The sequence below is a fragment of the Salvelinus sp. IW2-2015 genome, linkage group LG11 (assembly GCF_002910315.2).
Source record: "Salvelinus sp. IW2-2015 linkage group LG11, ASM291031v2, whole genome shotgun sequence".
NCBI classification, from domain to species: Eukaryota; Metazoa; Chordata; class Actinopteri; order Salmoniformes; family Salmonidae; genus Salvelinus; species Salvelinus sp. IW2-2015.
In genome coordinates this window covers 34,409,138-34,435,991 of record NC_036851.1, presented here as the reverse complement: position 1 = coordinate 34,435,991, position 26,854 = coordinate 34,409,138, and the positions used below count along the sequence as shown (strand labels likewise).

The following is a 26,854-nucleotide window of genomic DNA, read 5'->3' as shown; positions in this document are numbered from 1 at the left end:
CACATTCATGCTTCGCCTATTCCTCATTGATTTAGAAGACACTGTTGCGCAAACAACATGCTGAATTAGGCCTCCACCAGCACGGGTATCAGGCTGTATTAGCTAGCTACGTTTGCTCCGGCTAGTTAGCTAGCCAGCGATTAGCATTAGTGACTAACACGATTTAGCTTAACTTGCTAAGAAAATGCAAACTAGCTGTTTGCAGATGTAAGAAACACAAACTAATATTGTAATTATAGAACGCTTGTGGATTTATAATAAGATCAAATTGGAAACAACATTGTTGCATGTGCTGCATTGACCATGCAGACTGAATGAAAGTGTCTCGTTGTCAAGCAACAACAAATGCGCTCCTTGAGTTACCGGGGGTGGGACTCGGTCTGTGTAGAGAGAGAGAAAGCGGAGAGGGATGACTCAAGTAGCGGAGTAAAACTATAAAAATTGACGTTACACACGGCGTATCACATTTAACAAACCAAACATTCAAATACTGTTATAGAAGGTAAAGTAACAACCCAAACCGGTCCATGCATCAATACCGGTAAATAGTAATTCACGATATACCGCCCAGCCTTAGCTGGACCTTGAGATGTAACGTAAACTCGTACATCGCCTTGGTCTGTAAAATTCCCCTTATTTTAGCGCCCCAAAAACGTAATACTTCCAGATCAACTGTAATGTCAATACCATTGTAAAGCACAATTTCTCCCCTTTCCAACATAATCAATTACATGACCTAAACGCTGCCCGTTTCTGCATAATTCAAGCAGGCAATGAGCCCCGTCAGGTCTTTTTAAAAATGGCAGGTGGAGAAGCGAAACTAATGTGTGATAGTGAGAAGGAGAGAGGTTGTGTGGGAAAATTGCTTTTTTTCACTCGATTTGTCCAACTTATCACCTTATCGCCTCTAAAATTTAAATAAAACACTATAAAGAGTTTATATAATGTGTCATTACATACCTATTTGAAGGTTTGTGTCGAATTTGAATCGGGTTTTTAGGGCGGTGCTAAAGTGATCTTAGAAGTAAGCAGCGGCTTTGAGAATGATGATCGCATGCAATGATGATGCAAAAAAATGACTAGGTATCCCCCCCTTACCCCCGTCACTGTCCATTTCTTGTTTTTAAACGATGAGAGAAGTACTACACCTGGTGGAGAGAGATTGTAAGACAGAAATAGTTGCTTTATGCGTGCTGTACGTTACGACATGACACGTCACGATGTAACGGAGGGTCAGTTTTTTTCAACTTTTCTCCAATACTATAGAGCCATTACCATGTCGATCAACGCTTGAATAGAAACCTAGTTCACACCCCCGATTTTGAAGTCAACACAGTCGCTACAGTCCCATTCGTTTTCTTTGTAGCCTCGTTTGAACGTTGCGGTTGCGCACATTTGTACGGAATGGGGTGAGTTTACTTTATACAGACTCAGCATAGGAAGCGACAAGTGTATCAGGTCGTTATTGCGAAAGATTGTGTTCTCAATGATTTACCTGGTTACATAAAGGCATACCTAGTTACATAAAAACAAAATAAAACAAGTGACTGGTGTGCCTGTAGAACATTGAGACTCTGAAGACGACATGCAGCATGCTGGAGGAACAGGTTGTGGAGCTGGAGAGTCTGAATGATGAACTGCTGGAGAAGGAGAGACAGTGGGAGGCCTGGAGGGGAGCACTGGAGGACGAGAAGAACCAGGCCGAGAGGAGGACCCGAGACATGCAACGCCTGATGGACAACGAGAAGCAGAACAGGCATATACACACACGCACGCCGGGTATCATACACACACGTAACATGAGCAGGCATTATACACACACGCACAAGCGTTAATATGTACACAAATAATTCACGTGTCATACACACCCATACTATCATACATACACACATCATACATACAGACACCCATACATAGTACATACACACGTGCTCATCTCATATTGACATTCGCGAAGGCCGGCACACAAAACACACACTGCCATCTCACAGACTAATCATACAAACATAGCTTCCTACCAACACACAGCTGTGCACACCCAGTGAATGTTATGTTTGTGTGCTCAGGCTGCGTGCAGACCAGCGCAGTACAGAGTCTCGCCAGGCAGTGGAGCTAGCGGTCAGTGAGCACAAGGCGGAGATCGTGTCTCTGCAGCAAACTCTGAAAGAACAGAGATTGAAGGCTGAGAGTCTCTCTGATACGGTGAGTCTTGTGTAGAGCGTGACACTAGCAACTCCAGGTTTGTTGGTTTGATTCCTGTTGGGGTCAAATATACAAAAATAAATATGCAATGTAAGGCACTTGGATAAAAATGTCTGCTAAATGGCATGTTATATTATTATGATTATTTTACACACATTTTGAATCTGTATGTTTATTGTCAGCTGAATGACCTGGAGAAGAAGCACGCCATGCTGGAGATGAATGCCCGCACCCTGCAGCAGAAACTGGAGACAGAGAGGGAGCTGAAGCAGAGGCTAATGGATGAGGTAGAAAGTACCCCACAATGCTCATCTAGGATAAGTTTTGCCTTTTAAATCATAATGAATAAGGTAACATGGACAATGGGGGGCTGATCCTAGATCAGCACTTGTACTCTGAAACCTTTTGTGAAGACGAGCCCCATTGATATAAGACTGTAAAATAAAGAGTTAACAAAATAGCTTTTAGCTTGTCTTGGAATGATGTGTGTTTGTGTGGTGATCTGCCCACCACAGCAAGGCAAGCTGCAGCAGCAGATGGACCTACAGAAGAGCCACATCTTCCGTCTGACCCAGGGCCTGCAGGATGCTCTGGACCAGACTGACCTGCTGAAGACTGAGAGGACTGACCTGGAGTACCAGCTGGAGAATATTCAGGTGACATTACGCTCACTCCCACTTAGACTGCTATTACACTGCTGAGCTGGGCTGTACTGGCCTGGGAGATATTCATTAGGCACCAAACGGACTGAAACAGGGAAGGATTGTGTGGTCTTGTCCAATAAGAAACGCTCATTTTCGTTTTCTGTGGCAAAACACTTTGAAAAGTTTTCTGTTGTGTTCCCAAATGAATATGACACAGATTACGCATACATCCTCCATAGTTGCTGGAACGCAGCTGCTACAGCTAGTTCAATTTGAGATGTTAGCTGGTACTCTTATATTGAGGCTGATTCTGAGATGTTGCTCCTCTCCCACCACACACAGGCTGTCTATTCTCATGAGAAAGTCAAGATGGAGGGCACCATTTCTCAGCAGACCAAACTGATTGACTTCCTACAGGCCAAAATGGACCTGCCCACCAAGAAAAAGAAGGTGAGAGAACTTAGTGCTGGAAATGTGGTAAATGGCAGAGTCTGCATAGAAGCAGATATTTATTTTTCTTCGAGAGGTCACTCACTACACACAGATGTTTCAATTATCGTGGTCCTGTGTAGCTCAGTTGGTAGAGCATGGCACTTGCAATGCCAGGGTTGTGGGTTCGATTCCCATGGGGGACCAGTAGGAACAAATCTGAAAATGTATGCACTCACTACCGTAGGTCACTCTGGATAAGRGCAACTGCTAAATGACTAAAATGTAAGTGTTATGTCAATGAGAATGAAAACAGAGACAATACAAATGTTACTATATGTGAGAGTGATGCTAACTCTTTCTGAAGCTCCATCTAACCCTCTCTTTCTCCTGCCAGGGTATCTTTGGGCGTCGTCGTGAGGAGCTGGGGTCCAATGGGAACGGAGCTGGGGGATCCGGGGCCCAGGCTCACCCGGCGCTGCCCATCCAGTACAGTGACATGAAGGTGGCCCTGGAGAAGGARAGGACACGCTGCTCAGACCTGGAGGAGGCTCTGCAGAATATGAGGATAGAGCTGAGATCATTAAGAGAAGAGGGTAAGAGGGTGGGCGGTGTCGCCAACAACCTATTGCAGGATTTAGACCCATATTCATAAAGCCTCTCAGAGCAGGAGTGCTAATCTAGGATCAGATCCTAGATCCTGTCCATGCAATATTATTCATTATGATCTAAAAGGCAAAACTGATCCTAGATCAGCACTCTTACTGTGAGTTGTTTGTGAATATATGCCCTGATGGTTGTCATAGTGTTTGGTTCAAATCCTGGACTGTATCCTGTCCTTTCGTTGATCTAACATGATATTGGGGAGAGCAGTCCAGTGGAAGTGAGAAGACGTTTTTAAAGTATTTGAACACGGTCATTGTATATTGATGATGGGGATTGTATATTGATGATGGGGACATGAAGCAACGTTTCTGGTGTGTCGAAGTGTGCCAGATATGTACCCAAAGGCTAACGTTTCCCCTGCCTTCCTCCCTGGGGGTGGCGGGTAGCCTGGCGGGTAGGAGCGTTGAGCCCGTAACCGAAAGGTTGCTGGATCGAATCTCCAGACTGACATGGTCAACATTTGTCATTCTGCACCTGAGCAAGGCAGTTAACCCACTGTTCCCCGTGGATGTCAATTAAGGCAGCCCTCCGCACTTCTCTGATTCAGAGGGGTTGGGTTAAATACAGAAGACCCATTTCCTTTGAACACATTGATGTACAACTGATTAGGTATTACCCTTTCCCCCCCAGCGGCCCATTTCAAAGCCTCAGAGCATGCTCCGGCCACGCCTGCCTCTGCCCGCCAGCAGATACTCATGTCGACCATCGTCAAGTCCCCTGAGCTCCAGCCCAACCCCAGCATTCTACTGGCATCATCCAGCTCTGCCCGCTGCAAGGAGAGCTCCACGCCCGAGGGTAAGTCCTACAGCCCCTGCTCTCTCTTGTCGCTCTCTCTCTCTCTCTCTCATTTTCTTGCTCTCCTTGATCTTCTGCTGTCACCTAGCCACTTTTAGAACTCTTTTTTTCTCCCTCTTATTCTGCTCACAGAGAAGCGAAGAGTAACTTTTGAAAGTAAGTGTATTCCCAGTTTGAAAATGTTTTTTGAAGAGGTCACCATCTTCCACCTCAATGTGCTTGTGTTCATCTCCTCGCTGCAACTGGTTCATGGGGCACATTTACAACGCTCGCCTGCATCTGAGGTGCATGTGATGCAGGGTTTCCATTTGCCGGTAAATGCTGTCTTTTGGCCATTTTCTTTTTTTAAACCAAATAAATAAAATTGTTGCCAGACAAATTGTCCTAAAAAAAAATCCATTGCAAAAGAATGCTTTTTATTAATTGATGGAAGTACCAGTAGATGGGCTCCAACTTCAAAGGCAAATATGCTTCATAGGCTAATAAATCATCAAGCTGCTTGGAAATTTGTGTCTGGTTTGTGTTTCTATTTTTACTCACGCAAAAGACACAAGGTCCTCATAAGGGACTTCAGTTAAGTGTACCCAGACTGGGAAAAATTGACGAAGATTGTGTTGATTATCCCTGTTTCTAGTGTGAGGGGATTCTTTCTCCAAAACAGAGTAAAGACTGCCTCAAGATCACGTCTTCTTGAGGACAAAGTAACGAGGCTGATGCGCATCGGATGGTGCTCCAAGGAGTTGGACGGTTTTGACTTCCCAACAGCAGCGGCTCACTTTGAGCAGGCCATTGTCTGCCGCAAACACAAGTAAATTAGAGGCAAATTCTTGTGTTCGTCAGGCCTGATCCTAGAAGTTCTACTTTAAATGGACAAAAAATTAGCTTTTCTTTCAAAAACAAGGACATTTCTAAGTGACCCCAAACTTTTGAACGGTAGTGTATATTATATTCATTATTGATTTATAACAGGGATGAAGCTGCAATTGGCAATGTTTTGCTTTTCAATAAAACTTGTCATGTTGGTATAAGAACATCGTTCTACTTTATTTTATTAACTTTACAGGCTAATTTATATTCTGGTAAAATGAATTTCAAGAATCTAAATGTGATTTTGAACACCTTGGGTGTACGCCCTAATGCGTTAAGCACCCGATGCATATATGAATGTTCGGTACATTTCTCAAATRTCCTGTGTATTGAAATCTTTCCAGTCACATTGTCCAGCGCCAAAGTTTCCTAAAAGAAACCATGATGTGATGCTGTCAGGGTTATTGGCTGAAGGAACAAGTGTTTAGAGTATCAGTGGGCAAAAATAGAGAATGATTCAGAATCCACTGAGGAAATGCTCCATCAGTTGGTCAACAAGATGTGGGTGGGTCTTGGCAAATGTAACTGCCACTGAATTATATTTTATTCTGTGCCAAAGGCCCTCAAACGCAAAGAAGAGGGTGAGGATCAGGACTTCTGGTTTACAGTTCGCTGCACTTGTTGATAACGAAATCTGAAAATACTCTGGATACATAAGAAAATGACTGGAAAATGTGGAGTATGTGCAACATAAGACAAGAAAATGACAAGTGTTTGAGTGAGAGGACTAACTGGTGTCTCCAAGTGGCCCCACACATCTCCAAAGTGTGCACAGTTCCTAAGTAATTTCAATGCCCTTTCAGAACAGTCTTCAACTATAAGGTGATTTTCTGAGCTCTCCTAGCTGTGCCGTTGAGGAACTGGACTAAGCACACTTGTAGTTGTTTTGTTTGGAACCCAATCACACACCATCCAAAAACATCCCTTTATAAATTGCAATCTGGGTCAGGTGGACAAAGCTTTTCTATTGCCAACATGACCAGCTAAGTTATAAAATACGATCTTACAGTGTTAGGCTTTCCCAGGGCAATTCAGAGAAAATATGTTTTGTGCGCGTAGAAAGTAGTCGTGTGCATTCAGGTGCATGTTGCGCTGCAAATTCTCTTCACAATAGACAAACAGACGCATTCTGTTCAGAACAACCCAGGGTATGACACCATGTCATCTTGTAACTGTACATCAAACATAGTGATCATAAACGTTGACACTGTATATGACATGAGCTTTATGATCTGGAAATGTGAAGTGCACATTTGGACTCACTGTTGTTTGGCTTGCTTGTATGACATCAAAGCGGTATTTATTATAATCCTCAACATCTCATCTTGGAAATAATTTACAGCAATTCCCTCACTCAGACAACAAAAAATGTGCAAAAGTTTCCCAATTAGCGGGAGGGATGATGGGGGCAACTTCTTGTCGTGTGCGATGCTCAAGTTCAGAAAGGCTGTCAGTCAAAACCCATACAGGGCTGTGAGGCGCTGAGCTCTGACATCATTTATAGCATGTTAGTATACAGCCACTGCGTTCCAATTTAGGTCCTTATCACTGCCCAACTCTGCCATTTTCAAACCGTATACAGGTATGAGTGTAAAGGGTTAACCAGCCTTTCTTTTTGCAAAACTGAGTAGATCTGAAACCATTACCCATCTTTTGTAAATACATTCACACATTGTCATCTGCATGATCCAACTCATAGTCATGGTTATGTCACTAGAACAGAGAACATGCAAAGGCAGAGAATGTTTTGGGTATACTATGCCTCGTATACTTGCTTAGTCTTGCTGTCAAAAAACTGCTGCTTATGTCAGGAACATTTAAGTGACAAGAACAATTTGCAAGGTATAAAGTGCATTCGGAAAGTATTCAGGCCCTTGACTTTTTCCACATTTTGTAAAGTTGCAGACTTATTCAAAAATGTATGAGGAAACCATTTAATCAATCTACACACAATCAAATCAAAGTTTATTTGTCACGTGCGCTGAATACAACAGGTGTAGTAAGGACCTCTCAGTTGAAATGCTGTATACAGGCTCAACCAAAGTGCAAAAAAGTATTAGGTGAACAATAGTAGGTAAAGAAATAAAACAACAGTAAAAAGACAGTGAAAAATAACAGTAGCGAGGTTATAAAAATAGCGAGGCTACATACAGACACCAGTTAGTCGCTGATTGGGTAGTATGTACATGTAGATATGGTTAAAGTGACTATGCATATATGATGAACAGAGAGTAGCAGTAGCGTAAAAGAGGGGTTGCGGGTGGTGGGGACACAATGCAGATAGCCCGGTTAGCCACTGTGCGGGAGCACTGGTTGGTCAGCCCAATTGAGGTAGTATGTACATGAATGTATAGTTAAAGTGACTATGCATATATGATAAACAGAGAGTAGCAGCAGCGTAAAAAGAGGGGTTGGGGGGTGCACACAATGCAAATAGTCGGGTAGCAATTTGATTACCTGTTCAGAGGCTTATGGCTTGGTGTGTAAAACTGTTGAGAAGCCTTTTTGTCCTAGACTTGGCACTCGGTACCGCTTGCCATGTAGTAGAGAGAACAGTCTATGACTGGGGTGCTGGGGTCTTTGACAATTTTTAGGGCCTTCCTCTGACACCGCCTGGTGTAGAGGTCCTGGATGGCAGGCAGCTTAGCCCAGTGATGTACTGGGCCGTACGCACTACCCTCTGTAGTGCCTTGCGGTCAGAGGCCGAGCAGTTGCCGTACCAGGCAGTGATGCAACCAGTCAGGATGCTCTGATGTTGCAGCTGTAGAATCTTTTGAGGATCCAGGACCCATGCCAAATCCTTTAGTCTGAGGGGGAATAGGCTTTGTCGTGCCTTCTTCAATACTGTCTTGGTGTGTTGGACCATTCCAATACCCCATAATGTCAAAGTGAAAACAGGTTTTAGAAATGTTAGCAATTTTATATACACTGCTCAAAAAATAAAGGGAACACTTAACAACACAATGTAACTCCAAGTCAATCACACTTCTATGAAATTAAACTGTCCACTTAGGAAGCAACACTGATTGACAATAAATTTCACATGCTGTTGTGCAAATGGAATAGACAAAAGTGGAAATTATAGGCAATTAGCAAGACACCCCAAAAAAGGAGTGATTCTGCAGTGGTGACCACAGACCACTTCTCAGTTCCTATGCTTCCTGCTGATGTTTTGGTCACTTTTGAATGCTGGCGTGCTTTCACTCTAGTGGTAGCATGAGACGGAGTCTACAACCCACAAAGTGGCTCAGGTAGTGCAGTTCATCCAGGATGGCACATCAATGCGAGCTGTGCAAAAAGGTTTGCTGTGTCTGTCAGCGTAGTGTCCAGAGCATGGAGACGCTACCAGGAGACAGCCAGTACATCAGGAGACGTGAGGAGGCCGTAGGAGGGCAACAACCCAGCAGCAGGACCGTTAGTTCCGCCTTTGTGCAAGGAGGTGCACTGCCAGAGCCCTGCAAAATGACCTCCAGCAGGCCACAAATGTGCATGTGTCAGCATATGGTCTCACAAGGGTCTGAGGATCTCATTCCGGTACCTAATGGTAGTCAGGCTACTCTGGCGAGCACATGGAGGCTGTGCGCCCCACAAAGAAATGCCACCCCACACCATGACTGACCCACCGCCAAACCGGTCATGCTGGGGATGTTGCAGGCAGCAGAACATTCTCCACGGCGTCTCCAGACTCTGTCACGTCTGTCACATGTGCTCATGTGCTCAGTGTGAACCTGCTTTCATCTGTGAAGAGCACAGGCGCCAGTGGCGAATTTGCCAATCTTGGTGTTCTGGCAAATGCCAAACGTCCTGCACGGTGCTGGGCTGTAAGCACAACCCCACCTGTGACGTCGGGCCCTCACACCCTCATGGAGTCTGTTTCTGACCGTTTGAGCAGACACATGCACATTTGTGGCCTGCTGGAGGTCATTTTGCAGGGCTCTGGCAGTGCACCTCCTTGCACAAAGGCGGAGTAGCGGTCCTGCTGCTGGGTTGTTGCCCTTCTACGGCCTCCTCCACGTCTCCTGATGTACTGGCCTGTCTCCTGGTAGCGCCTCCATGCTCTGGACACTACGCTGACAGACACAGCAAACCTTTTTGCACAGCTCGCATTGATGTGCCATCCTGGATGAACTCGACTACCTGAGCCACTTGTGTGGTTGTAGACTCCGTCTCATGCTACACAGAGGAGAGCACCGCCAGCATTCAAAATGACCAAAACATCAGCCAGGAAGCATAGGAACTGAGAAGTGGTCTGTGGTCACCACCTGCAGAATCACTCCTTTTTTGGGGTGTCTTGCTAATTGCCTATAATTCCACCTTTTTTCTATTCCATTTGCACAACAGCATGTGAAATTTATTGTCAATCTAGTGTGTGCTTCCTAAGTGGACAGTTTGATTTCACAGAAGTGTGATTGACTTGGAGTTACATTGTGTTGTTTAAGTGTTCCCTTTATTTTTTTGAGCAGTGTATAAAAATTAAAAATACCTAATTTACATGAGTATTCAGACCCTTTGCTTTGAGACTCGAAATTCAAATCAGGTGCTTCCTGTTTCCATTGATCATCCTTGATGTTTCTTCAACTTGATTGGAGTCCACCTCTGGTAAATTCAATTGATTGGACATGATTTGGAAAGGCACACACCTGTCTATATAAGGTCCCACAGTTGACAGTGCATGTCAGAGCAAAAACCAAGCCATGAGGTCAAAGRAATTGTCCGTAGAGCTCTGAGACAGGATTGTGTCGAGGCACAGTCCTTGGGAAGGGTACCAAAAACTTTCTGCAGCATTGAAGTTCCCCAAGAACACAGTGGCCTCCATCAGTCTTAAATGGAAGAAGTTTGGAAACACCAAGACTCTTCCTAGAGCTGGCTGCCCGGCCAAACCGAGCAATCAGGGTGGAAGTTCCTTGGTCAGGGAGGTTACCAAGAACACGTCACTCTGACAGAGCTCCAGAGTTCCTCTGTGGAAATGGGAGAACCTTCCAGAAGGACAACCATCTCTGCAGTACTCCACCAATCAGGTCTTTATGGTAGAGTGGCCAGACGGAAGCCACTCCTCAAAAAAAGGCACATGACCGCCCGCTTGGACTTTGCTAAAAGGCACCTAAAGGACTCTCAGACCATGATGAACAAGATTCTCTAGTCTGATGAAACCAAGATTGAAGTCTTCGGCCTGAATGCCAAGCTTCACATCTGGAGGAAACCTGGCACCATCCATATGGAGAAGAATGGTGGTGGCATCATCATGCTGTGGGGATGTTTTTCAGAAGCAGGGACTGGGAGACTAATCAGGATTGAGGGAAAGATGAACGGAGCAAAGTACAGAGAGATCCTTGATGAAAACCTGCTCCAGAGTGCTCAGGACCTCAGACTGGGGCGAAGGTTCCCCTTCCAACAGGACAATGACCCTAAGCACACAGCCAAGACAACACAGGTGGGGCTTTGGAACAAGTCTTTGAATGTCCTTGAGTGGCCCAGCCAGAGCCCGGACTTGAACCCATTCAAACATCTCTGGAGAGACCTGAAAATAGCTGTGCAGCGACGCCCCCCATTCAACCTGACAGAGCTTGAGAGGATCTGCAGAGAAGAATGGGAGAAACTCCACAAGTGCAGGTGTGCCAAGCCAGTAGTGTCGTACCCAAGAAGATGGTACTGAGTAAAGGGTCTGAATACTTATGTGATATTTCAGTTTTGGATTTTTTATTAAAAACATTTTTTTTAATGAAAACCTGTTTTTGCTTTGTCATTATGGGGTATTTTATCTAGATTGATGGGGGTGAAAAAACGATTGAATCCATTTTAGAATAAGGCTGCAACGTAACAAAATGTGGAAAAAATCAAGGGGCCTGAATACTTTCTGAATTCACTGTATGTGCAAGACCACTGCAAACTCATTCATTCTAGTTTTCACAAATTTTTCTCCCTCCGTCTTGTTGTAGAGTATGGGCGTCGTGTGAAGGAGAGGATGCACCACAACATACCCCATCGTTTCAACTTCGGACTCAACATGAGGGCCACCAAGTGTGCTGTCTGCTTGGACACCGTGCACTTTGGACGGCAGGCCGCCACCTGCCTAGGTTAGTAGGTCCTACTGTACTGCACTGCCTTTCTTCCTCATCACTGTTGTGGTAGCACTGCTGTTGAGTTCATGAGCAATGTCCCAGACCACTGCATTATGTTCATTACCAGGGCTCCAGACTGTGTCTACCTGCCCGGATACCTCTTTCGCTTTGGCCTGCTGCTGTTTTGATCTCCTGTCTTGGGGAACAAAAATGCTCCCGGAGAATGAAATGTGTTCTGATTGTATAACATTTTGAAATCCAATTGCTGGCAAAACACCGCTATCATGTTTTCACAGCTGTAAAGAGGAGGTTCTCAGCTTTCTGTAGCTATAATTTCAGTTTTTTAACTTTGTGCTGATTAGCAACTATTTTACAACTGAAATATTTGATATAGCTTTGAGATACAGAGGGCGCAAAATTATTAAGTGCATTAGCCATTGCGATTGCATAGATCTCATTGGGCGGTAGGCTACAACTGCAAAAATAATTGGGACATTACATTTACTTTTAGATTAATACATGGCTACTAACAGTGGGTATTATATTTGGAGTTAGTGATTGAGCTAATGTGTTTTGAGTTTCCACTTACTCAAGTGATGAATTGGCCCCAAAAAATTTGCCTATGATATCCGTGCAGGCAAATTCATCTCTATTGAACAAAATCAAAAATGCAACACTAAAATATAACAAAAGCCTAATTGTCAACCCAAGATGACAATCACTGGATTAGGAACCAAATTTAAGTATTTAGAATCACAACATGAAAAGATGATGAAACAACCTATTTCTTGAATACAATCTCAGTAGTCTATAACACTTTTTAATAAAGCACGGTGAATGACTTTCTAAGATGATATAAAAAAAAATCATCTTGTGACGCTGCGCAAAAAATTGGTGGGACCAAATAATGGGCTGGTGCCACCAACCAGTGCCATCAGGGGGAAATGTTAGTCTAGAGCCCATACTGTATTTCAACTTTTTCTTAAAATCAAACTTTTCTAGCTTGTGGTCATTATTTTCTATAAAAATTGTTTCAATTATTCCTGACACTCGTATACAGGTATGAAGATAAAATGGATTGACAACACAACTTCTCAGAATACTTGTTTCAGCCACCATAGCTCCAAAAACCAACCCTACAGAATGAATGCCTTTCCTTCTCTCTCTTCCTGGTCTACTGTAGAGTGCTACATCCTGTGCCACCCCAAGTGCTCACCCTGCCTCCCTGCCACGTGCGGCCTGCCGGCGGAGTATGCTACCCACTTCTCAGAGGTGTTTTGTCGGGAGAAGGCCAACTCCCCTCCCCTGCAGCTCAAAGAGGCCGCTGGCCATGTACGCCTGGAGGGCTGGATGAAACAACCCAGGTCTGTGTACTTATATTTGTCATGGTTCCACCTGTCACCAGAGGGCGGCAGAGACCATCCTAGAGCCAATTATGACAGTCAGGTGTGTTCTATTACTCATTATGATTTCCCCTTTCAAAAGAGATGTGTTTTCTGTTTCTCTTTGCAGAAGCTAGAATCGTTTACCGTGTGCGTTCGTTTCCTGAGTGAGTTTTCGAGACTTAGTGTTTGTTGTTTTTTCAAGTGTACTGTGATCCTGCGGATACCGTTTCTCAGTAAAGTATTATGTTTATCCTTAACCTCTCTTGGGTAGGGGGCAGTATTTTCACGTCCGGATGAAAAGCGTGCCCAAAGTAAACTGCCTGTTACTCAGGCCCAGAAGCTAGGATATGCATATAATTGGTAGATTTGGATAGGAAACACTCTAAAGTTTCTAAAACTGTTAAAATTATGTCTGTGAGGTATAACAGAACTGATATGGCAGGCAAAACCCAGAGGACAAACCATCCAGCCTACCACTGTTTTCAATGGCTGTCACTTTTATTATAAGGCAAAATCCTCCCAGATTGCAGTTCCTAGGGCTTCCACTAGATGTCAACAGTCTTTAGAAAGAGTTTCATGCTGGTTTTTGGAAAAATTATTTGAGGCTGAAATTCTGGTGGCCCAACATGATTGAGGAAGTGAGATCCTTTGTTGCGGCCTGTTCCACCTGTGCTCAAAGCAAGTCCTCATGACAGCGACCGGCTGGGTTGCTCCAACCTCTGCCATCCAAATAAAATTGTATTGGTCCTCATGGTTAGCAGATGTTAATGCGAGTGTAGCGAAATGCTTGTGCCTCGGCATAGACAAGGTGCAATAGATGGTATAAAATACAGTATATACATGTGATATGAGTAATGTAAGATATATAAACATTATTAAAGTGTCATTGTTTGAAGTGACTAGTGATTGGGTCTCAATGTAGGCAGCAGCCTCTCTGAGTTAGTGATTGCTGTTTAGCAGTCTGATGGCCTTGAGATAGAAGCTGTTTTTCAGTCTCTCGGTCCCAGCTTTAATGCACCTGTACTGACCTCGCCTTCTGGATGATAGTGGTGTGAACAGGCAGTGGCTCAGGTGGTTGATGTCACAGGAAGGCCAAAAAGATCATCAAGAACATCTGTTGTTGTAGGTGTCATGGAGGGCAGGTAGTTTACCCCCGGTGATGCGCCTTTACCACACTGTCACAGGGTTACCTCCATCCCAAGGGCTTACGACTATCTTGGTGGTCGTTGATCAGTTCTCCAAGGCAGCCCATTTCATTGCCTTACCCAAGTTGCCCTCAGCAAAGGAGAGCGCTGATCTCATGATTTAACCATGTTCTTCGAGTACACGGACTTCACCAGGACATTGTCTCGGATCATGGGCCACAGTTCATCGCACGGTATTGGAAAGCCTTCTTCTCCCTGTTGGGTGCGTCGGTGAGACTCTCCTCAGAGTTCCACCCACAGTCGAATGGGCAAACGGAGTGGGCCAACCAGGAGCTGGAGAAGTTCCTCTGCTGTTTCGTCTCCATCCAGGCCAGCAACTGGAGCAAGGCGGAGTATGCTCACAACACACTGCCGAACTCGTCCACTCGTCCCCCCCTGTTTCGTGAACAAGAGGCCAAAGTGGGGGCGCCATCAGCCGACGCATTCATTCAACGATGTCGCCGCACCTGGATCAGAGCGCRATCCTCCTTGCTCCGCTCCTCTACCCGACACCAACACCAGGCAAACCAACACCAAAGGCCTCTTCGGGTCCTCCGACCGGGTCAACGGGTGTGGCTGGTCTACCTGTGATCTTCCCTTAAAGGTGGACTCGCGGAAGCTCGCTCCGCTCTACATAGGACCATTCAAGATCCTGAGTCGCATCAACCCATTCACCTATCGTCTCCAGCTTCCCAGGTCTATGAGGGTCTGTCCATCCTTCCATGTCTCCCGTCTCAAGCTGGTAAGGACCAGTCCCTTCTCACCCCCCACCCCCACCCCTGCCCCTCCGCCCCCTCGACTTGTTGATGGTCGTCCGGCCTACACTGTCYGGCATCTGATGGAGGCTCACCGGGCCCGAGGTACCCTGCAGTACCTGGTGGACTGGGAGGGCTACGGCCCCGAGGAGTGGGCGTTGGTGCCAGCCCGGGACATCCTGGATCTGGGATTTCAACCAACTACGTGGTGTTCGCCCTGTTTCCGCAGCTGGAGCCATTCCTAGAAGGGGGGGGGTACTGTCATGATTCCACCTGTCACCAGAGGGCGGCAGAGACCATCCTAGAGACAATTATGACAGTCAGGTGTGTTCTATTACTCATTACGATTTTCCCTTTAAAAGAGATGTGTTTTCTGTTTCTCTTTGCAGAAGCTTGAATTGTTTACCGTGTGCGTTCATTTCCTGAGTGAGTTTTCGAGACTTAGTGTTTGTTGTTTTTTCAAGTGTACTGTTTATCCTTAACCACTGATTCCTTGTGTGGTCTCCTCTGCACCTGGGTCCAACCCTACCACGTCACAATAGTAACCGCTTTATTATGGACATTCTTCTGTTTACCTGCCTTACCTTGCTTTATGTAGAGCACTTTGAGAATTTCTTGTAAAGCCATTTTTAAACTAAACTTACTTTTCCTTCCCTACTCCTCCTCTTCCTCCTTCTTGGGCATGAGCTCTGGGTATGGCACTTCACAGGGAAAATGTAACACCTGTGAATATTCTGGTTCATAGTGTGTGTGTGTCTGCAGGAACTCCAGGCGTGGCCAGCAAGGCTGGGAGAGGAAGTATGTGGTGCTGGATGGGACCAAGGTGTCCATCTATGACTCTGAACCCAGAGAAGGTACTGCTCCTTGACTTGACTCTCCTTTTGTGTTTATTCAACAGACTGTTTTGGCAGTGTTTTCATGACCATGGTCTCCTGGGACTTGTCCAATAGGAAATTATAATTATTTGTTTAGCATTGCAAACATTTTTGCTGCTGTTTTCTCTAATGAATATGACCCTGGTGTGTTTCCAGACTCTCTGAAGCCAGAGGAGGAGTTTGAACTGTGTCTCCCTGATGGAGAGGTGACTATCCATGGAGCTGTGGGAGCCTCGGAGCTCATCAACACGGCTAAGTCAGGTACAGTTACAGTGCGCCTGTCTAAGGAGGAGTAGGGAAGGAAAAATAAGTTTAGTTTAAAAAGGGCTTTAGAAGAAATTCTCAAAGTGCTGGTACAGGTTGTGTTGGTACAGGTCCACCTGTCTCAACTTCTGTTTTTCTGCAAAATTCCACCATCTGGAACAAACAAAGTTAATGGTCCCTACATTAAACCTAACAAAAGTTATAGATGACTCCTCCAGATATTACTCATTTAAGTAGCTTAATCAGGTGTGGGTGTGTGATCAAGTCATGTTTCTTCAATCTGTCATCTTGTTGTGTTGGTACTCTTTGTGCAGACATCCCATACATCCTAAAGCTGGAGTCTCACCCCCACACCACCTGTTGGCCTGGCCAGTCCCTATACTTCATGGCTCCCAGCTTCCCAGACAAGCAGCGCTGGGTGGCTGTCCTGGAGTCAGTTGTAGCTGGCAGCAGGCGGCTCCAAGGACAATGTTGAGCTGACGCGGTGAGTGTGTGTGTGTGTGTGTGTGTGTGTGTGTGTGTGTGTGTGTGTGTGTGTGTGTGTGTGTGTGTGTGTGTGTGTGTGTGTGTTGTGGGTGTGGTGTCGTGTGTGTGTCTGTGCATATCTCGAGAGCCATCTTCAATCTCTAGTCAGTTGATATTTGAAGTATTGTTGTAACTTTTAATGTCTCCATCTGAGTTCTCCTGCTAGTGCATTAGAGTTTATAAATGAACCACACTCAAACATGAAAGAGCAAGACTTGCTTGGAGAGTAGGGTCAGGTGTATTCACACTCAATAGTCTCTCTTTCTCTCCCCTTCCCACCCCTTTCCCTTTCTTTTTGTCTGCATGTTGTCCCTCTACTATCTGTGTTTGTTGTCAATGATTTTTATGTATGAATACATATTTTACGCATATTTTACACTGTATGTGTAAATATACTGAGGTGTTGTTGACCACACTGTAGACAGCTGTTCCTAAAAAACAGAAGAACCTCTCCCCATTGGTCCAGGTAAAGATCTGCATGAGTCTGCCTTATGCTTGGGCCGACAGAGCATGCAGACACACACTTACTGTATACATGTACAGACATATCCAAGCACACAAACTACACGTCACTATCACGCATACAGTAAATGCAAACACACTCTCACGCCCTGAAAGGCAGCCACATGCCCACACATGCAGCACTCATGCAGCGCCTGTATGTGAGATGGCACTGTTGTGCAGCTTTGTCCCCTGGCTTCATGCATGCACTTCCATGTTAATGGTCATGTACTCTACGCCCCACCAATGCAGCCCAACGATTGATTGATCAATTGGTTTTGTCTATTGTTTAAGGATTGATAGTTTCACCATCCATTGCTATGTCTTTATAGTTGTTTCAAGTGTCTGTTGTTAATTTAGATTTTTTTATTCCCCCCCCAAGTGTCCATATCCAGCAGCTCACAGTCATGTCTGTGTTGTCACCTGCTCTGTCCTGGCAGACTCTTGCCTCTTGTCACAGCCATTGTGCATATAACCTGCTGAACTGTTGCTTTCCCTCTCCTATATGATGACAGAAACTTCTAGGGAATTCTCTGCTGAAGCTGGAGGGAGACGACCGGCTGGATATTAACTGCACCCTGCCCCTCACCGACCAGGTAGGACCTGCAACTAAACCATGCTACGGCCTTGAGGTATACCTTTTATCATGGATGGAATAATACTTGGCTATCTAAATAGATCATTCACAAGAATGTGAAAGAAACATGGCTGTATTTGCTCAATTCTCAACAGCAAAATATGTATGCGATGGGTTATGTTGCTATTTCCCCATTCTAACTGTGTGGCCTTCTCTCTGCCTCTCCATAGATAGTGTTGGTGGGCTCTGAGGAGGGCCTGTATGCCTTGAACGTCATTAAGAACAGCCTGACTCACATCCCCGGCCTGGCCTCCGTTTTCCAGATCCGGATCCTCAAGGAGCACGACAAGCTGCTCATAATTACTGGTCAGTGTTGGGGACAAACTGTGTCCAGGCAAGGTTGCTGTAGCATGCGAGCATAGTTCACCGAAACAGTTACAGCATATTAGTACCACGATTATAGAGAATGTTAATACAGTGTAATATCTGTTTATTATCCCATCTCTGTTATTGTGTGTGGGATGGAGTGTGCAGTTTGTACTGTAGGTGTTTGTGCTTACTGTAAAAGTACTTTGTGACAACTGCTGATGTAAAAAGGGCTTTATAAATAAATTATTGATTATGTCTATACCATGTCTGGTCCAGGAGAGGAGCGGGCCCTGTGTCTGGTTGAGATCAAGAAGGTGAAGCAGTCACTGTCTCAGTCCCATCTCCCGGCCCAGCCAGATCTCAGCCCATACATCTTTGAGACGGTCAAGGGATGCCACCTCTTCTCCTCTGGCAAGGTGTGAGCCACCAATTTATGTTTCTCTTCATGGACTTTTTTCACCTTATCGAAATAGAATTAAACATTGTTTTCTGTTAAAATAATGAGTCTCAGTCATAGCTCATAGCTAATTATTCACACACCGTTTGATGATGCATCAAGTTGTCTGTTAAATTCCTTGACACTGTAGACACACAACTGATTACGCCATATCTCTGGAGTGATTGTTGTCTGACTGTTTTGCTTTTGTCCCTTGTGCAGATTGAGAATGGCACATGTATATGTGCAGCCATGGTCAACAAGATCACCATACTGCGCTACAACGACAGCCTCAATAAGTTCTGTATCAAGAAGGAGATTGAGACGTCAGAGCCCTGCAGCTGTATCCACTTCACAGGCTACAGCATCATCATCGGCACCAACAAGTTCTACGAGATCGAGATGAAGCATTACGTGCTGGAAGGTAGGTCAATGACTCCTCACACAGGATGCAAGTTAATGGTAGATACTTATCTCGGGTTAAATGGACTAAAACAGGGAGGGACTACCTGGACTACCTGGACTACCTGATTGGTGTGGTGACCTCCCTCTTGCAGAGTTCCTGGATAAGAATGATGTGACGTTGGCCTCGGCCATCTTTGCAGCCTCCTCCCACAGTTTCCCCATCTCCATCATCCAGGTCACCCAGGCACCGCAGAAAGACGAGTACCTGCTCTGCTTCCACGGTCAGACACGTTTCATTCACATTCATACACATTCTATAGGCCGTGTGTGTGTGCGTGTTTGTGCTCGGCTGGTTGTGAGAGAGGGAGAGTGTCTGCTGTCATTATGATTAGTGAAAGTGCTACTGTCAATTTCCACACAGTTTACCTGCAAGAATGATTGCTAATTTCTGCTTGTGGTGATTCCCTGTCCAGAGTTTGGGGTGTTTGTGGACGAGCACGGCCGCAGGAGTCGAAGTGAGGACATCCAATGGAGCCGTTTGCCTCTCTCATTTGGTAAGTCAAATAATGTTTTACCACTATAAGGATAATCTCGGAAGGACTGAAGCATTGCCATTTAGAAAAGTGTTATAAGACATTATAAGGGCTCATACATGCTTATAACACAGTGCTCCTCTCCATTTCAGCCTACAGAGAACCCTACCTGTTTGTGACCTATTTCAACTCGTTGGATGTGATCGAGGTCCAGGGCCACTCTGCTCTAGGGTAATATCACCTCCCTGATCTTTTAGTTTACTGAAACCCTGAATGAGTTAGCATAACATTGTAAGATTTTTCAATGGGGGTATTGTGTCTTGTTCAGGGCCCACTCGTACGCTCACCTAGACATCCCCAACCCGCGCTACCTGGGCCCAGCCATCTCCTCCGGGGCCATTTACCTGGCTTCATCCTACCAGAACAAGCTCCGGGTCATCTGCTGTAAGGGGAACCTGGGACAGGAGGGGGAGCTGCAGAGGAATGGCTCTGGACGCAGGTACATGGCTCTTACTTTTTCTTATTTATTTCTCTCTTTCACTCACTCACCCTACACTCACTCATTCCTCACCAATGCTGAGCGATTAACTGAAATGTTGGTAAAAATGTTTCTTTTTTTAAACAACCAATTGACAGACCTTTGTTAAATTATTTGAATTCCATCTCCTTCGTTTTTTTTCTGTGAGCTCAATGCGCACATTGCATAGTTCCTCTAGAGATAAATCCGATCAAGCCCGAACTATGCGATGTAGTAAGGAGTTGTAGTTTCCAACAGGACAAAATTCTACATAGTTTAGCTCTGAAAACGTGGTAATTACTAAATCCATTGCGCGCCGGTATATTTCTTTTACACTTGCTACATAAGGTTAGTGTCGGGCAGACACAAGAGAGAAGACTGAGTGATCAAGAGGGATAGAAAGCAGTTGCTTGACGAGGTATAGTATTTGTACCTGACAATACATGATTGATAGTTTGTATTCAGCAGTCATAAAAGTATGCCTTATTTACTTTGAAGAACTACTAAAATAGTGATTTTGTCAGACAGCATATACAGCAGCTCTATAGAGATGAGATGATGACATGAAATAAAGTCATGAAATAAAATTAAATGTAATATACACAACTGAAATATTTTATTAAAGTAATGTGAATTAATGATGGTTAATAAATAATGATGATGATGGTTAATAAATATAAATGGTTAATAAATAAATCATTGTTTTATTCTGTGTTACAGCATTCAACCCACATAATGCATAGTGCATTAAAAAAATATTGAAATAGAAAACCGTGATTATTTTTTTATAATCAATCCGAACCAACCACAAAAAGCACTACTCACTCACTCACTCACTCACTCACTCACTCACTCACTCACTCACTCACTCACTCAGTCACTCACTCACCTCACTCACTCACTCACTCACTCACTCACTCACACTCACTCACTCACTCACTCACTCACTCACTCACTACTCACTTCACCTCACTCACTCACTCCTTCACTCACTCCTTCACTCACTCACTCACTCCTTCACTCACTCACTCACTCACTCCACTCACTCACTCAACTCACTCCTTCACTCACTCACTCACACTCACTCCTTCACTCACTCACTCACTCCTTCACTCACTCACTCACTCACTCACCACTCCTTCACTTCACTCACTCACTCACTCCTTCCACTCACTCACTTACTCAAGAGTGGCATAGGGTTCATTGCAATTTTTCTCATCTTCACCAAAAATATGTTTTACTATAAATACATTAGAGTACAAAGACAAAATTTGAGAAGGCCATCCAAAGTGTAATTGTTCCAGCTGGTGTTGTCATATCATTGATTCCATAATCCTCCGTGTAATATAAAATGGGACATTTTACTTCTGGAGCGAACATGTGACTATATGACAAAATGTCTTTGGCTCGCCAATCCATCGATGGATACAAATGTGCAGTGACAGAATCAACCATACTCATTTTTGTCCTGTATACTTGCTCATGTTTTGTTCCTACTGTGACAGTGGCTAACCCATTAGCTGTTTGCATAATCTTCAGTGATTTCAATTAGAATTGCTTTCTCGACACCAAGCCATTGCTTGCCACTGTCTTGATTTAATTTTACATAGCTATTGAGAGATATTATCATAGTTATGATTGACTAAGCTTAATAACCTCTACCGCTTCTCTCTCCCGGATCGGGATCCTCCTCATCAAAAAAGCTGACTAGCATAGCCTAGCCTAACGCGACAGGGATATCATATAATATAATTTTCATGAAATCACAAGTCCAATACAGCAAATGAAAAAACATCTTGTGAATCCAGCCATCATTTCTGATTTTTAAAATATTTTACAGCGAAAACACTATGTATTTCTATTAGCTAACCAACATAGCAAAACACTCAACCGCATATTTTCACCATTTTTCTACCGCATAGGTAGCTATCACAAAACCGACCAAATAGAGATATATTAGTCACTAACCAAGAAACAACTCATCAGATGACAGTCTTATAACATGTTATACAATAAATTTATGTTTTGTTTCGAAAATGTGCATATTTGAGGTATAAATCATAGTTTTACATTGCAGCTACCATCAAAAATATCACCAAAGCAGCCAGAATAATTACAGAGAGCAACGTGAAATACCTAAATACTCATCATAAACATTTTAGTGAAAAAAATACATGGTGTACAGCAAATGAAAGATAAACATCTTGTGAATCCAGCCAATATTTCCGATTTTAAGTGTTTTACAGCGAAAACACAATATAGCATTATATTAGCTTACCACAATAGCCAAACACACAAATGCATTTATTAGCAGCAAAAGGTAGCGATCGCAAAAACCAGCAAAAGATATAAAATGAATCACTAACCTTGACCAACTTCATCAGATGACAGTCTTATAACATCAGGTTATACAATACACTTATGTTTTGTTCGAAAATGTGCATATTAAGAGCTGCAAACCGTGGTTATACATTGTGAATATGTAGCATCGATTCACCAGAATGTCCGGAGCTAGTTTGGACACTCACCTAATCTGACCAAAGAACTCATCATAAGCTTTACTAAAAAATACATGTTGGACAGCAAATGAAAGATACACTGGTTCTTAATGCAACCGCCGTGTTAGATTTTTAAAAATAACTTTACCATAACAAACAGCTTCCGTTATAGCGAGACAGCGCCCGCCAAAACCGCGGATAATAGGACTCAACATTTTACACAGAAATACGAAATAACATCATAAATTGTTCTTACTTTTGCTGAGCTTCCATCAGAATCTTGTACAAGGAGTCCTAGGTCCAGAATAAATCGTTGTTTGGTTTTAGAATGTCCTTCTCTCCTGTCGAATTCGCTCCACAAGGCTAGCCGATGTTGATGACGTTACCAATTTCTCTCGAATCAGAGAACGGAAAACTCCAAAAGTCCCATTAAACTTTGAATAAACTGATGAAACTCGGTTGAAAAAACCTACTTTATGATGTTTTTCTAATATGTATCAAATAAAAACAAAGCCGGAGATATTAGCCGTGTATACCGAACGCTTATCATAAGACAATATGGAGGTGCTTCCCGCACCTAGGTAGAGAAAGGAAATTCTGGACACGTCATTCCAAGAGCTCTTGTTCGACCTCAGATCAAGCTAGACACCCCATTCCACCTTCCACTGCCTGTTGACATCTAGTGGAAGGCGTATGCAGTGCATGCATATCCATAAATATAAGGCAATTCAATAGGCAGGCCCTGGAACAGAGCATCGTTTTCAGATTTTTCACTTCCTGTCTGGAAGTTTGCTGCAAAATGAGTTCTGTTTTACTCACAGATATAATTCAAACAGTTTTAGAAACTTGAGAGTGTTTTCTATCCAATAGTAATAATAATATGCATATTGTACGATCTAGAATAGAGTACGAGGCAGTTTAATTTGGGCACGATTTTTTACAAAGTGGAAACAGCGCCCCCATATTGACAAGATTAATATAAATATATATATTTAATGCACCACTTTGTACCAGATCACTTCTTTAAGCTGGATGCATTAGTTGCAGTTTCATGGTTCTGTTCAGTAACTTCATCCAGATACTCCCCCTCACATCACGGCAGCAGTACACTATGCAATGCTGTTTACCCTGTGATCTTTGTCCTGTGGCGCCCTGCCCTGCCCTTTCCATCTCCACAATGGGTCTCTCCAATGCCTCCTCTTCATCCACAGCCCCAACAAGCGTGGGCCGCCCTCCTACAACGAGCACATCACCAAGCGCCTGGCGGCCAGCCCCGCGTTGCACGGTGACCCGGGCACGCCACACCGCTACCGCGAGGCCCGCACTGAGTTCCGCCGCGACAAGTCACCTGGCCGCCGGCCACACTCGGTGGAGAGGGAGAAGTCTCCCAGTGGCAGGATGATGATGGACCCACGTCTGGCCAGGTCTCCAGGGAGAGCCTTTGGGGGGGACCTACGCCTCGGTCGCTCCCCAGGGAGGTTGATGGACCGGGATGTGAGGAGGGAGAGGTCGCCGGGACGGGGGTTCGAGGAGCAGCAGCATGGAGTTCGCCAGAGACTCCACACCAGCTCCGGACGCACGCCCCTCACCACAGTCAACAAGGTTAGAGAGTAGACTATGTATGCTTCCCAAATAGCCCTAACACCCTATTCACTGATTTCCCTTGCCTGATTTACAGGACATAACATGAGTGGTATTGGGTGACTTGTGAACCCTTTTCCCTATTTAGTGCACTACTTTGGACCAGAGCTCTGTCTTTTTCAATATGGCATAATTTTTATAGATTCTTTGGATATGCTGATTTGCTTGAAAATGTATTTTTCTATAAGACTTTGCTATTTCAGTGATCAATCTTCTTTGATCAAGCCTTAATGATACCAAATAATGTAAATTCCTCTGCCTAACTTCTGTGTTAGTGCCCTAACACCTGACCCGATCTGTCTCTGATCTTTCTGTACAGGTGTGGGATCAATCATCTGTTTGAGGAACAGCAATGTCACACCAGCCAGAAGAGTGACATCCCCCTTACCCGGGTTAGGGAATAGGAGGTTGGTCAGAGTATTACATCACCTAGAGAGCCCAATAGGAAAAGCAGCTAAAGCGTTGAAGACACACTGTCAATGCTGAATGTCAGAACTATGGGATTTTACTAGAATAAATAATGGTTAATGCAATGTTGATATAGAGTAACAAATAATTTTTTATATCCAACATTTGACGTCTGCAAGGACCAAAACACCTTAAACAATATTTGTCACAAACACTGAGATAAACACTTGGAATATCTGCTCAATTAAATCCTGGAAATTTACAGATAAATCTCAGAGTTTAGAAACACAACTAAACGTTCTCCTGGATTTTCTCTCTCCCCTGTGCATATCAGATAGATCAGTGGTGGGGATCTCCAGTCCTAGAAGGACACACTGTGTGCAGGCTTTTGTTACAGCTCAGCACTAATACGCCTCATTCAAATAATCAACTAATCAAAGTCTTTAATTTAGATCAAGTGTAATTAGGTGTTTGTTAGAGCTTATCTGGAATAAAGTCTACACACACACACACACTGCAGCCTTCTATGATTAGTCCACCCCTGAGCTAGATGACTACACTAAAACGCACTAAAACCGCACTACCCACAATCCCCAGCACCAGCTGGCTCTTGCAACAGGACCTTTATAAATAACCATAATGCTAATTGACACTGTAAATAGGCAGACTTAGGTTTCTTCCAAAATGGCACCCTACTCCCTATACACTGCACTACTTTTGACCTGGACCAACAGGGATCTGGTCAAAAGTAGTACTCTATATAAGGAGTAGGGTACCATTTCAGACAGAGCCATGCTTTTTATAGATACTGAAAGGGAACCTCAATGCTGGAAAAGCCACATCTATTTTTGTTAAAGATAAAAGTGATTGTTACATGTATGTGTCTTCTTAAATGTCAAATGAATATTATTGTTTTAAAACGTCCTTTATCAAGTGAGCATCTTGCCTTGGACCCATCTTGTGTAATGCACTTCTACACGCAAAAAGCAAACATGCGGCTTGAGAGATCATTAAGCTTACAACATACTACTTCAATATTCATTTTTTTTTTACAGCAATCTCCCTTACCCTCTTGTATATACCCCCCAAACTGTTGTTTATGATTGATTGATGAAGAATTTTTTTTTGTTGACTGATTTGTCAAAGGCATGGATGTACTTAAATGAAAATCAAAAAGAAATATCCTATGCTCTTCAGCATCATATTAATTTCAGTGAACAATGACGGCGATTCGACACTGGAGCATGGTGAGCGATAGGAAAAATTATATTTATACATGTTTTAGTTAAATTTACATTTTCCTACTGCTGAACACCTCACGAGCAAGAACATATGGTATTTTCAGTCACATAAGCCTACTCTTTTAACTTTTAATATATCAACTTACTTTTGATGTACTTATTCTTTATATTTGCTTAACATCAGCCACCCACAAACATACAACAAATGATTTATATTCAAGTGAACGACCATGACGACCAAAATTCAGTGAGCAGTGAAAGGGCACGTAGCAAATTCTTGTACAACAGGTTAGCCTACATGTGCAATAATAAACATTTTGCTCACATCCTCTATATGCATATTTACTCAGCATCTGGGCGGGAGTGTACAAGGTTGTAAATTGACTTAATTTCATACATGCCTATCAAATTAACATTGCTACCTAAGTCCATCCCTCTACTTTTTCACTTTTGGAAACTTTGCGAGCAGCAGAATACCAATGTGAGATCGGTGCATTTTGCGACGACGCGTTTAGACGAGAAACATGTCGCCCTGTTCTCGATATGATGATGTTGATGTCTTACAAATGATTTACTAGCTTTCCCTGTAGATTTTGTCACACAATATTAAACATAACCAATGTCTTTACTTACTATCGTATCCTGTGTTTTGATGTTTCTTTTATCATTTTTTTAAAGAGGAGATCGGAGTTCCGATCAACTTACAGTTGAAGTCAGAAGTTTCCATCCACTTAGGTCAGAGTCATTAAAACTCGTTTTTCAACCACTTCACAAATTTCTTGTTAACAAACTATAGTTTTGGCAAGTCGGTTAGGACATCTACTTTGTGCATGACACAAGTAATTTTTCCAACAATTGTTTACAGACGGATTATTTAACTTACAATTCACTGCATCACAATTCCAGTGGGTCAGAAGTTTACATACACTAAGTTGACTGTGCCTTTAAACAGCTTGGAAAATTCCAGGAAATTATGTCATGGCTTTAGAAGCTTCTGATAGGCTAATTGACATCATTTGAGTCAATTGGAGGTGTACCTGTGGATGTATTTAAAGGTCTACCCTTCAAACTATTCCTT

At 43.7% G+C, this 26,854-nt stretch overlaps 1 pseudogene; it reads left to right on the top strand.

Annotated features, from left to right (window-relative positions):
* LOC111970697 (citron Rho-interacting kinase-like) overlaps window positions 1-25,473 on the top strand; it is a 39,725-nt pseudogene extending 14,252 nt beyond the window's left edge.
* Window positions 25,474-26,854: the final 1,381 nt, after the last annotated feature.